Source organism: Salvelinus alpinus, chromosome 22 (assembly GCF_045679555.1).
Source record: "Salvelinus alpinus chromosome 22, SLU_Salpinus.1, whole genome shotgun sequence".
In the NCBI taxonomy this organism is placed as follows: Eukaryota; Metazoa; Chordata; class Actinopteri; order Salmoniformes; family Salmonidae; genus Salvelinus; species Salvelinus alpinus.
In genome coordinates this window covers 26,230,645-26,243,762 of record NC_092107.1, presented here as the reverse complement: position 1 = coordinate 26,243,762, position 13,118 = coordinate 26,230,645, and the positions used below count along the sequence as shown (strand labels likewise).

The window sequence follows — 13,118 nt, the reverse complement described above, 5'->3', positions numbered from 1 at the left end:
TATATTTATTATTATAACATGTTTTTTTTCGCAGTGGGAACCTAATACTAGTGCACTCATGTAGGAGAGTGCACTCTTTGTATAACACAGGCCCGTTGGTGTAGTGGAGTTTATACGCAGGTATAAACCGTATACCCACTTCTTTTCAGTGGCTATTGCATATACTTAAGCAATACGGCATAAGAGGGTGTGGTATATGGCTAATATACCACAGCTAAGGGCTGTTCTTACGCACGACGCATCACGGTGTGCCTGGATACAGCCCTTAGCCGTGGTATATTGGCCATATAACACAACCCCCCGAGGTGCCTTATTGCTATTATAAACTGGTAACCAATGTAATTGGAGCAGTAAAAATAAATGTTTTGTCATACCCGTGGTATACGGTCTGATATACCACAGCTGTCAGTCAATCAGAATTCAGGACTTGAACCACCCAGTTTATAATTACTTCTTAATATCTACTGATGCGTATCAAAGTATTGTAGTGCAGGTATACGATTTATGTAGTGCAATAGAGAAATCATGCACAAAGTAGCATACGCAATCGCAAAGCACGTGAAATCTATTCACATGCCCGCCGCGCAGTTTCAGCGGAATATCATCTGCAGGCAGCCAGTGTGCAGCTCTCAACTGGTTTTGGCATGGAGCAGCTCACAGAAGAATGACATCGGTAGGGTAGGAAAGACGTTTCAACATATCTACCAGTAAATGCTAAATAAGGCAACAATGGGTATGCAAACTAGGTATTGAAAAAGTTTAGTCCGAAGTGTTGGTTCGGGTCTGGGTGGACAGAGGCCCACCCACTGGGAGCAATGCCCTGACAGGCCCACCCAATCAGATTGATGTGGTTTAAGCATTGTTGTGGACTTAGACCATCACATTTTTGTATTTTTTTCTATTAAGGTGTGCTTTTGAGAGTGAAAATCTGAAAAATCTATAGGAAAACTAAATTTAAAAAATAATAGGAAAACAGGATTTTTCATACAGGTTGCCTTTCCTTCGCTGGGTGGGCCGCTTGGGAACTTTTTGGCAAAATGTGAGTATACCCACTTCTTCAGGCACCACTACACAACTGCATAGAGCCAATGGAAAGACAGCAGTCACATACAGCATGATGTTAAAAGTTAAGCAATCCATAAACTCAGACATAATAAGCCAGTAGGTCCCAATCATAAGAATACAAAAATACAACCATTAAGCATTTCTCAATTGAAATGTACAACTATTACTTCCCATTGCAAAAAAAACATTTAAGTTTAGCACACAAAGTAACCAGTGACCTGTTTAAAGTGGATCTGACAGCGTTAATTTGAACTACTTTGCAGATATGAAACAGACAATCGTAATATCAGTCAATATTAAATGCACAGTTTATGCTACAAAACCAACTTTATAAGAGGTTTTAAAAATAGGTTTTATTTGACTCAGTGTTCCATAGCGTATACTAAGGCATTGTTGGCAGAATAGATGGATGCAGTTCAATGCATGATTAATATAATTCAACAATACATTTCTTGGTAGTCCCAAAAATATTGCTATCTGGCCTAGTAAATTGATTGCTTCCTCCATTGGGATGCTCTGGTAGAGTTTCAATGACTCAATATTCTGGCCAAAAATTTACAAATGTAACTAAGCCTGGGAATGTCAATACAATAAAACTAGCAAGGGCAGCAGCCTTCTGAGTGGCGCAGTGGTCTAAGGCACAGCATCGCATTCAGTGCTAGAGGCGTTACTACAGACCCGGGTTCATTTCCCGGGTTGTGCCACAACCGGCCATGGCTGGGAGTCCCATTGGACAGAGAACAATTGGCCCAGCATTGTCTGGGTTAGGGGAGGGTTTGGCCAGTGAGGCTTTACTTGGCTCATCATGCCCTAGTGACTCCTTGTGGTGGGCCGGGTGCTTGCGGGCTGACCCCGGTCGCCAGTTGAACGGTGTTTCCTCCGACACATTGGTGCGGCTAGCTTCTGGGTTAAGCTGGCGGGTGTTACACATGGAACAACAACAACAAAACAGAATAAACAAACATACAGTCAATAACACAGTAGAAAAAAGTCTATATACAGTGTGTGCAAATGAGGTAAGTTAAGGGAGGTAAGGCAATAAATAGGCCATAGTGGCGAAATAATTACAATTTAGCAATAAAACACATGCAGAAGATGAATGTGCAAGTAGAGGTGCAAAGGTGCAAAGGAGAAAAAAAATAACATGAGGTAGTTGGATGGGCTATTTATAGATGGACTATGTACAGGTGCAGGGATCTGTGAGCTGCTCTGACAGCTGGTGCTTAAAGTTAGTGAGGGAGATATGAGTCTCCAGCTTCAGTGATTTTTGCAATTCGTTCCAGTCATTGGCAGCAGAGAACTGGAAGGAAAGGCGGCCAAAGTAGGAATTGGCTTTGGGGGTGACCAGTGAAATACACCTGCTGGAGCGCGTGCTACAGGTGGGTGCTGCTATGGTGACCAGTGAGCTGAGATAAGGCGGGGCTTTACCTAGCAAAGACTTATAGATGACCTGGAGCCAGTGGGTTTGACGACGAATATGAAGCGAGGGCCAGCCAACGAGAGCATTTTTGGTGACAAAACGGGTGGCACTGTGATAGACTGCATCCAATTTGCTGAGTAGAGTGTTGGATGCTATTTTGTAAATTACATCGCCGAAGTCAAGGATCGGCAGGATTGTCAGTTTTACGAGGGTATGTTTGGCAGCATGAGTGAAGGATGCTTTGTTGCGAAATAGGAAGCCGATTCTAGATGTAATTTTGGATTGGATATGCTTAATGTGAGTCTGGAAGGAGAGTTTACAGTCTAACCAGACACCTAGGTATTTGTAGTTGTCCACATATTCTAAGTCAGAACTGTCCAGAATAGTGATGCTGGATGGGCGGGCAGGTGCGGGCAATGATCGGTTGAAGAGCATGCATTTAGTTTTACTTGCGTTTAAGAGCAGTTGGAGGCCACAGAAGGAGAGTTGTATGGCATTGGAGCTCGTCTGGAGGTTAGTTAACACAGTGTCCAAAGAAGGGCCAGAAGTATACAGAATGGTGTCGTCTGCGTAAAGGTGGATCAGAGAATCACCAGCAGCAAGAGCGACATCATTGATATATGCAGAGAAAATGGCGGTTATAATATCGTTTAGGACCTTGAGCGTGGCTGAGGTGCACCCATGACCAGCTCGGAAACCAGATTGCATAGCGGAGAAGGTACGGTGGAATTCGAAATGGTCGGTGATCTGTTTGTTAACTTGGCTTTCGAAGACCTTAGAAATGCAGGGTAGGATAGATATAGGTCTGTAGCAGTTTGGGTCTTGAGTGTCTCCCCCTTTGAAGAGGGGGATGACCGCAGCAGCTTTCCAATCTTTGGGGATCTCAGACAATACGAAAGAAAGTTTGAACAGTCTAGTAATAGGGATTGCAACAATTTCGGCTGATAATTTTAGAAAGAGAGGGTCCAGATTGTCTAGCCCTGCTGATTTGTAGGGGTCCAGATTTTGCAGCTCTTTCAGAACATCAGGTATCTGGATTTGTGTTAAGGAGAAATGGGGGAGGCTTGGGTAAGTTGCTGTGGGGGGTGCAGGGGTGGCCAGGTGGAAAGCATGGCCAGCCGTAGAAAAATGCTTATTGAAATTCTCAATTATTGTGGATTTATCGGTGGTGACAGTGTTTCCTAGCCTCAGTGCAGTGGGCAGCTGGGAGGAGGTGCTCTTATTCTCCATGGACTTTACTGCAGGATGCACATTTCTGTTTGAAAAAGCTAGCTTTTGCTTTCCTAACTGCCTGTGTATATTGGTTCCTAACTTCCCTGAAAAGTTGCATATCGCGGGGGCTATTTGATGCTAATGCCGTACGCCACAGGATGTATTCCATTCAGCCCTAAAATGCACACAGCTTTTCCTTCTACATTAGCTGCAGTGAAATGTCTCCACACATCAGATAGTGCCCGTGGCATTTTCCTGTAAAGATTAGAAAAAATGAGTAAAAAAAACAACAAATACAATTCCATGTACAGATAAATAGTTAAGCAGTTAGATTAAACAACTCATTTGAAAGATAAATGTTTTAAAATGAACCAAGCTAAAACCCACATGGTAGCAAAAACTAACTAGCAGAAATTGTTAACAAGTTAGACAGGGATGTAAACTGCTGAGGGCCCAAAAAGGTGACACTTTTTTTTTGTTGCACTAAAACATGCAAAATATCCCTGCTAGTGGGAAATGCAGGTTTTAACTCATTAAACAACAAAGAATATGATCTACATGATCAGTCTCTGTGTGTAAAATAAAAAGTGGTTAATGTTAACCTAACTCAGCTAAAAAGTGTAAAGAAAGCAATCCAATGTTATTTGTTGTCTAGACTTTACTGCAAATGACACTCAAGTCTTGAGAAAAAACAGTACACTAATATTGCAGTTAGCCATGACAGCCTTTATAATAGAATGCTTGTTACTATGACAGCCTTTATAATAGAACATCATAAAGTCAAAATAGAATGAAACAAACAGGCATTCTATTTTTGCTCTATTATAGTGGCCACTATAGTTGACATTGATCAAGTGCACAAGGCTACATGTGTGCAAACATACCATTCATTGAGTAAAAAAAAGTATAATCCCCTCTCACTCACACACACACGTGTTACTGTCAAGTTCAACACAACAAAACAATATCTTTGGGCTACACTGCAAATTATTACACTGTTCCACAATGTGCCAGCAAAAGTGAGAAAGAGGGAAAGTGTATTGTGTTCCTTTCAACTCTATACTCTATCCAGCTTAAGCCAGGCCCAGCTCCAGCTACACTTGATCCCTGAATCCACTTGTTTAACAAGTAATGCCTCATTTTCACCTAATTCTCTAATTCTGAAAATTAACCACACACTGTAGAGGGAAAACATTAGTTAACAGATAGTGGTTACTTTGTTAGCTAGTTAACTAGTTAACATTTCACACAGATTGCCAGGGTCCAGTAAGCAACTAACGCGTTATAACTTGAGAAACGGCAAGGAGACGTATACCAGTTAATACTATAGTGAATTGGTTAGGTTACTAATGTTAGCTAATCTGATGTTGTAACGTTAGCTGTCTGACTTTATTAGCAAGCTAATTTTCACACCATAAAGTCAATTATTTGATCAGATAAGTTGGCTAATGTTGCTCAACATTTCTCTGGATAGCTAACGGAGAATTCAATCCAGCTAGCAATATATTTGACTCTGCCCACATTTGACCCTGCCCACTTTTTTTTGTCCATCTGATGTTTGACAGTAACACACATTTGCGCAATGCACAAGTTGAATACAAACATATTTCATTTTTGAAGATTGTAAGAAATATTATAAAGTACCAGCAGATGTAACACTTTTTGCTATATTTGAGACAAGCTACTGATATTGTTGCAGTGAACAGCAGACTTGTTATGTACTGTTAAAATTGTGTTGATAAATGTTATAACTTTGTAATTATATTAGTTAATTGAGCATATATACACACAGTTACTACCTATCCTGATTTATAATGTTATTTACTTTCCTCATGAGAATGGAGACAGACTATACCATATAGACATACTGACAAGCTGAATGTGCTTTGTACATTAAGTTTTACCAGCTCCAGTAAAGAGATCAGAGACTCAGGGTGACTTCTACGTCATCTTTACTAAACATAACACAATTAACAATTGAAACAATTAACACAGCAGACAAAGTTTGACCACTCTTCAAAAAAGACTTTGCTCCTCAAGAGACAAAGACAGTAATTTTCTTGTTGTCAACTGCCTCCAAATAGAACAACTCATAATCTCTCTGTAACATGAATGGTTCCTTGAGGAGAACATTTTCATCTTCATCCAGGCCATCATACAACTTAGTTCTTTAAGGGTTGTAATGCGGTCTTCCCCTTCCATCCCAATTACACTAGGGAGGGAAACAGTGCCTTTAAATGTTTGGAGTTCACATCACCTTGCTGCCTCTAGGGTGTCGCTTAGAAGAACATCTGCTTCCTTGAAGAAAAAGGAAGAATAAATATTAAGAGTAGTGCCTCATTGGGTGATCAGGTCAAATTACACTCCACTTTCACTATACCACCATGCAAACAAAAGCCCCTATTACTAAAGGGGTTTTCAGTGATATCTATAACTACTAAACAAGTCATCCCAACTATTATATCTTGCCATGCATCAAGTCTTCAGGATTACACACAGTAGACTACATACCCAGTTCACAGCTCCCAGTTCGCCGTGCATTTTGTTTTCAGTATCGCCTAGAAAGAAAACAGACAGTGGTCATTAAGGGGCAGCAGGTAGCCTAGTGGTTAGAGCGTTGGGCCTCGAATCCCCGAGCTGACAAGATAAAAATCTGTTGTTCTGCCCCTAACCCACTGTTCCTAGGCTGTCATTGTAAATAAGAATTTGTTCTTAACTCACTTGCCTAGTTAAATAAAGGTTAAATAAAGAAATTAAGTAATGTAACCTCTAGGGATGTGTGTACAAGAATGCACCTTACTTTAGCTAATAGCCTATACAGTACCTGATCCTGCAGAGCCGGATGCTGATGTACTGTGCCTTCTTGGGGGGGGGGTTAGTCTTTAAACATTGGTTTAAGACTATACCACTAATGACACCTCCCTGTAGTGTGTTTTGTTTTCGCTGGCTTTTTCGATCTTTCAACCATGACCATGAATGACACACATACATACATACAGAAATATATTCAGGTCAGTCTGGCTACAGTGAAACAAGTGATTTAAAGGATGCAAATGAAAAGTTTTTATAATGTTCAAGACGTACGGCATGGGAAAGTTCTGCAGGAGAACTAGGCACCACCATCGCCTAATTTGCTGCATGTTTTCCTTTGAAAAAGAAAATCACACAATCGGATGGGGATCCCAAAAAACATATCCACTAGTGATGAGAAATTCATAATTTATACATACCTCAGTGAAATCACACTGTGCTTCCATTGCAATGTACAGTGTAGTGTAAGTTAAGAAAGAGTAGGTGTTAAGTTTGATTGTTATGATAACAATAATGATAATACCACCCCCCCAGGAATATATTTCAGGATGTAGAAGACAACAACCCCCCCCCCCCCCCCCCCGGCATCCAGCTCTGTAGGAGTTTGATGTATGAATTGTGTATGTAAAAACAGGTCCCAAAAAGTGTCAAGAATAATAAACAAGAAAAAGTATGAGCAATAACAATAGTGTGCTTTACATACTGCACGCACAGAAATAATAACTTTTCATATGTTATAACAGATAATAGGACTAATATAATATACTGAATAGCCAACATCTTACCATCAAAACAAACACCCCACAGTTGCTTGAGAAACCTTGCTTTGGTAGGCCCTGTGGTGTGAACAAGGTACAATTTTCAATAAAGGAATGACAATCAAATGGTACAGTTCAGTGGAATAATTTAAAGGAATATCTAACCAGATCATCATCCACAAAAGTCCTCCAAGGTCCAGGGGACAAGATCCGAGCAATGTTTATGTGAACACAGTGTATGTGAAAGTAAAGAAAAAGTACAATTCAACAGCGTTTTAATACTCCAGCTTTCATAACAGTTTTGAACAAAGTTGGAACTGAATTAGCCCAAGTATTTTTCACAACATGTATGGGTTTTGCTGGACCAGAAAATGTATTTGACTGCAAACACACCATTTCTCACATCAATGCACTCACATGCCAAAAATGTTTCCTTGGACACTGTTTCAAAGCAATGTGCATGACTTCTTCGTAAATATGTTTTGAAGTTTTTCTTATTTAACTTCTGTTTGCAGTGTGGACAAGTTGCAATGACTTTTCTTGACTTGCCATGTATTTCATTATTGTATATACTAAACTCAGCAAAAAAAGAGAAACGTCCCTTTTTCAGGACCCGGTCTTTCAAAGATAATTCGTAAAAATCCAAATAAATTCACAGATCTTTAAACCCTGTTTCCCATGCTTGTTCAATGAACCATAAACAATTAATGAACATGCACCTGTGGAACGGTCGTTAAGACACTAACAGCTTACAGACGGTAGGCAATTAAGGTCACAGTTATGAAAACTTAGGACACTAAAGAGGCCTTTCTACTGATTCTGAAAAACACAAAAAGAAAGATGCCCAGGGTCCCTGCTCATCTGCGTGAACATGCCTTAGGCATGCTGCAAGGAGGCATGAGGACTGCAGATGTGGCCAGGGCAATAAATTGCAATGTCTGCCATGGCCAGCGAAGAGCCCAGATCTCAATCCCATTGAGCATGTCTGGGACCTTTTGGATCGAAGGGTGAGGGCTAGGGACATTCCCCCCAGAAATGTCCAGGAACATGCAGGTGCCTGTCACGTTCTGACCTTTATTTTCCTTTGTTTTTGTCTTTAGTTAGTATGGTCAGGGCGTGAGTTGGGGTGGGCAGTCTATGTTATGTGTTTCTATGTTGAGGTTTGTCATTTGGCCTGATATGGTTCTCAATCAGAGGCAGGTGTTTTGCATTGTCTCTAATTGGGAACCATATTAAGGTAGCCTGTTTTCACTGTTGGTTTGTGGGTGATTGTTCCTGTTCATGTGTTCCTGTTTTTTTCTGTGTTCACTAGTTCGGGACTGTAGCTTCGTTGGTTTTTCGTCTGTTTATTGTTTTTGTTCATATTGAGAAGTATTCTAATAAATTATGGATACGCACCACGCTGCGCTTTGGTCCTCCTCTCCTTCTACCGACGAAAGCCATTACCCACCACAAAAGGACCAAGCAGCGTGGTAACAGGCAGCGGCAGCAAGAGCAGCGCAAGAAGGAGGAATGGACATGGGAAGACGTTTTGGAAGGCAAGGGCTGCTACACATGGGAGGAGATCCTGGCTGGAAGGGATCGCCTCCCATGGGAACAGGTGGAGGCAGCTAGGAGAGCAGAGGCAGCCGGAGAGAGGAGCCAGCGATATGAGGAGGCAGCACGGCAGCGCGACAGGTACGAGAGGCAGACCCACATTTTTTTGGGGCCAAGGCTGCGAACCAGAGCTCCAGTGCTCCCCCACAGCACGGTCCTTCAGGTGCCTCTTCCTAACACCAAGCCTCCTGTAGGTCTCCCCAGCCTGGTGGGTCCTGTGGCAGCCCCACGCACCAGGCTGTCTCTCCGTCTCCTCCCTACAGGTGTGCCCGTCTGTCCAGCACCGCCTGAGCTGCCCGTCTGCCCAGCGCCGCCTGAGCTGCCCGTCTGCCCTGCGCCGTCTGAGCCGCCCGTCTGTCCTGAGCCGCCAGAGCCGCCCGTCTGTCCTGAGCCGTCAGAGCCGCCCGTCTGTCCTGAGCCGCCCGCCAGTCAGGAGCCGCCCGCCAGTCAGGAGCCGCCAGAGCCGCCCGCCAGTCAGGAGCCGCCCGCCAGTCAGGAGCCGCCAGAGCCGCCCGCCAGTCAGGAGCCGCCCGCCAGTCAGGAGCCGCCAGAGCCGCCCGCCAGTCAGGAGCCGCCAGAGCCGCCCGCCAGTCAGGACCTGCCAGAGCCGCCCGCCAGCCAGGAGCTGCCAGAGCCGCCAGCCAGCCAGGAGCTGCCAGAGCCGTCAGTCAGCCAGGAGCTGCCAGAGCTGCCTGTTAAGCCGGCGATGCCGGGATTGCCTTTCACTCCGGCGCTGCCGGAGTCTCCCGCCTGTCCGGCGCTGCCGAAGTCGTCCTTTACTCCGGTGCTGCCAGAGCCGCCCGCCAGTCAGGGGCCGCCAGAGCCGCCCGCCAGTCAGGACCTGCCAGAGCCGCCAGCCAGGAGCTGCCAGAGCCGCCAGCCAGGAGCTGCCAGAGCCGCCAGCCAGCCAGGAGCTGCCAGAGCCGCCAGCCAGCCAGGAGCTGCCAGAGCCGTCAGTCAGCCAGGAGCTGCCAGAGCTGCCTGTTAAGCCGGCGATGCCGTGATTGCCTTTCACTCCGGCGCTGCCGGAGTCTCCCGCCTGTCCGGCGCTGCCGGAGTCGTCCTTTACTCCGGTGCTGCCGGAATCTCCCGTCCATTCGGGACCCATGGCTAGGGTCCCCAGTCAGAGGTCGGCGGCAAGGAGCGCCGCTCGTAAGAGGCCACGGGGGCGGTTGAGGCGGACTAAAACTATGGTTAAGTGGGGTCCACGTCCCGCGCCAGAGCCGCCACCGCGGACAGACGCCCACCCAGACCCTCCCCTATAGGTTCAGGTTTTGCAGCCGGAGTCCGCACCTTTGGGGGGGGGGGGGGTACTGTCCCGTTCTGACCTTTATTTTCCTTTGTTTTTGTCTTTAGTTAGTATGGTCAGGGCGTGAGTTGGGGTGGGCAGTCTATGTTATGTGTTTCTATGTTGAGGTTTGTCATTTGGCCTGATATGGTTCTCAATCAGAGGCAGGTGTTTTGCATTGTCTCTGATTGGGAACCATATTAAGGTAGCCTGTTTTCACTGTTGGTTTGTGGGTGATTGTTCCTGTTTTTTTTTCTGTGTTCACTAGTTCGGGACTGTAGCTTTGTTGGTTTTTCGTCTGTTTATTGTTTTTGTTCATATTGAGAAGTATTCTAATAAATTATGGATACGCACCACGCTGCGTTTTGGTCCTCCTCTCCTTCTACCGACGAAAGCCATTACAGTGCCTTGGTGGAAGAGTAGGGTAACATCTCACAGCAAGACCTGGCAAATCTGGTGCAGTCCATGAGGAGGAGATGCACTGCAGTACTTAATGCAGCTGGTGGCCACACCAGATACTGACTGTTACCTTTTAACCCCCCTCCCTCCTTTGTTCAGGGACACATTATTCAATTTCTGTTAGTCACATCCCTGTGAAACTTGTTCAGTTTATCTCAGTTGTTGAATCTTTTTATGTTCATACAAATATTTACAGATGTTTAAGTTGCTGAAAATAAACGCAGTTGACAGTGAGAGGACATTTCTTTTTTTGCTGAATTTGTGTAGGCTGTGTAGACTCGCTATGTGCAACTATGGGAATGGCATCAACATAGACATTTAGAGCCAGCCAAACACAGCAAGGCATACATTGAAGAAACACAGAAAATCAACAATCAAATTGATTACATAACTGTACATGTAAACCTAGGCTTACTGCTCAAGTAGGCAAATTTGTCCAAATAAGTGTCCCTTATTGTGACCAATTAGCTAGCTTGCTTACGTGCAAATGGGTGCTAATTAACGCTATGCTAACATTAGTGCGGTAGTTGGTTATATAAAAAATATACCACTGCACTGGTATAACATGAATATTACCAGTCTCACTTACTTCCATGGTTTATATTGCTATCCATGTAGGTTAGGTTTGATTAAGATTCGCTTTCGTTGACAACATCGACGTTTACCTCAACTTGTGTGACCTCAAAGGAGATGGGAAGGTTTTGGGTTAAACGCTTTAGACTCCGCACCCATTGATCCCGGCCCCGACATTTGACTCCGCCCACATGGAGCCCGGCCCCGACGTTTGACTCCGCCCACACCCTGCAGTCAGGGGCTTCTCAGCAAGTCGCAGCAATGAAAAATGTAGTGTGTGGGCGTTCACGCGAATGTGGGGAGAATTTTGGCATGGGGGGAGATTTTCGGCACAACACCGGCAAATGTGCAAATATATCTTTCAAACACCGGCGTGGAGGGCATTATCACTTTTATACAACGGGTTACCAACATATTCAAATAATGATTGACATATTTTCATTCAAAACGTTATTTTTTATTAATTTATCATTTCATCCTTCCACAAGATATATTCCCGAGACCAATCTAGGGTTGCTACCCAAGCCGGCTGGGCGTTCGTTCTATTGGTTCGGTTGCCAGAGACGCGACCCAGTTGTTCAGTCTTTTTGTTCTGTATCTATGGGCGCGACCAAGTCCTTCATTCTAAATGTTCCATTGCCATACTGGCTGGCAACGTCCTTATCGTTTAGCTAGCCAACTACGGCTTACTTACAGTCACGTCAAACAGTGCAGACAGAATAACAACAGTAGCTGCATTTGTTTAAGCTGTTTTCTAGTGACATTTATTTGGATTCATCCATAACAATGAGCTAATGAGGCACGATTTCGCTTGGCATAGAAAATGTGCTCACTCGTCAGGACACTTGTTCAGAGGAGCTAGCCAACTACAGTAACTGCACTTCGTTTCGTTTTACCTTTTTTCAATTGACATTTTTTTGTGATGCCAGCTGATTCATGATTTCGACTGGCTGAGAAACGCTGCCTGCCTGTCTATCTCGTCCCGTCTCGTTCATTACTATGGGACAGCTGTAGATCGAATTTAAATATTGAAACAATGTTGCAAATATCGGAGAGACAGACCAAGGTTTATACAAATCTCTGCTGTTGGAAACTAAATGTTATTCCCCAAAAAAATTGAGATAATGTCTAGATGCTTTTTATAGTGGAGATCAAGTTTATAATATGCCTGGCTGGGTTGATGAGACAGTGGATTGCGCAGTCAAATGGAACAGAGTAAATAGCCATTTTAACGTCATAGATTTAGCTGGTGGTAGTTTGTGGAATAGACACCGGCTGGGATGCGCTTTTAACCAACAGTCAGTGTACAGGATTAGACCCACCCGTTGTATAAAACAGACTATGGAACACCTTTTCACACGAATGTCCACGGTGGGTCTCTGTAAATTATGCGATTATATTGGAGACAGGTTAATAGCGGTGACTGTCATCTATTAATTTACTCTTATAGTATTTCTAAGTAAAATCCATATCAGCCAGGGAAACTTTGTGATAGAACATTCAGATGTGTCTGCCTGACTGTGTGGCTCTATACCTGAATTATTGGGATTTTATTGTGATCACAACAAAACTAGGTATTTTGATCAAATATAGATATAATAAATGTTTATCTTTGAAAATATGGGCCTGGCTGAAAATAGAACATTCCGTTTTCTGCCTGAGTGTGGCGCTGTTTACCACATTTAAAAAAAATCATTTTGTGACCGTAACAAAGTTACTTTTACTCAACTGGAGATTAAAATACACTGCTCAAAAAAATGAAGGGAACACTTAAACAACACAATGTAACTCCAAGTCAATCACACTTCTGTGAAATCAAACTGTCCACTTAGGAAGCAACACTGATTGACAATACATTTCACATGCTGTTGTGCAAATGGAATAGACAAAAGGTGGAAATTATAGGCAATTAGCAAGACACCCCCAATAAAGGAGT

The 13,118-nt window shown here is 43.7% G+C and overlaps 1 long non-coding RNA gene across 1 annotated transcript; it reads right to left on the bottom strand.

Annotated features, from left to right (window-relative positions):
- Nucleotides 1-5,632: 5,632 nt before the first annotated feature.
- On the bottom strand, nucleotides 5,633-11,376 carry LOC139549316 (uncharacterized). The gene is made up of 4 exons (XR_011669865.1): nucleotides 11,199-11,376; nucleotides 7,294-7,344; nucleotides 6,209-6,255; nucleotides 5,633-5,995 (listed from the first exon to the last, which is right to left on the bottom strand). It is a non-coding gene; the product is annotated as an uncharacterized lncRNA (long non-coding RNA).
- Nucleotides 11,377-13,118: the final 1,742 nt, after the last annotated feature.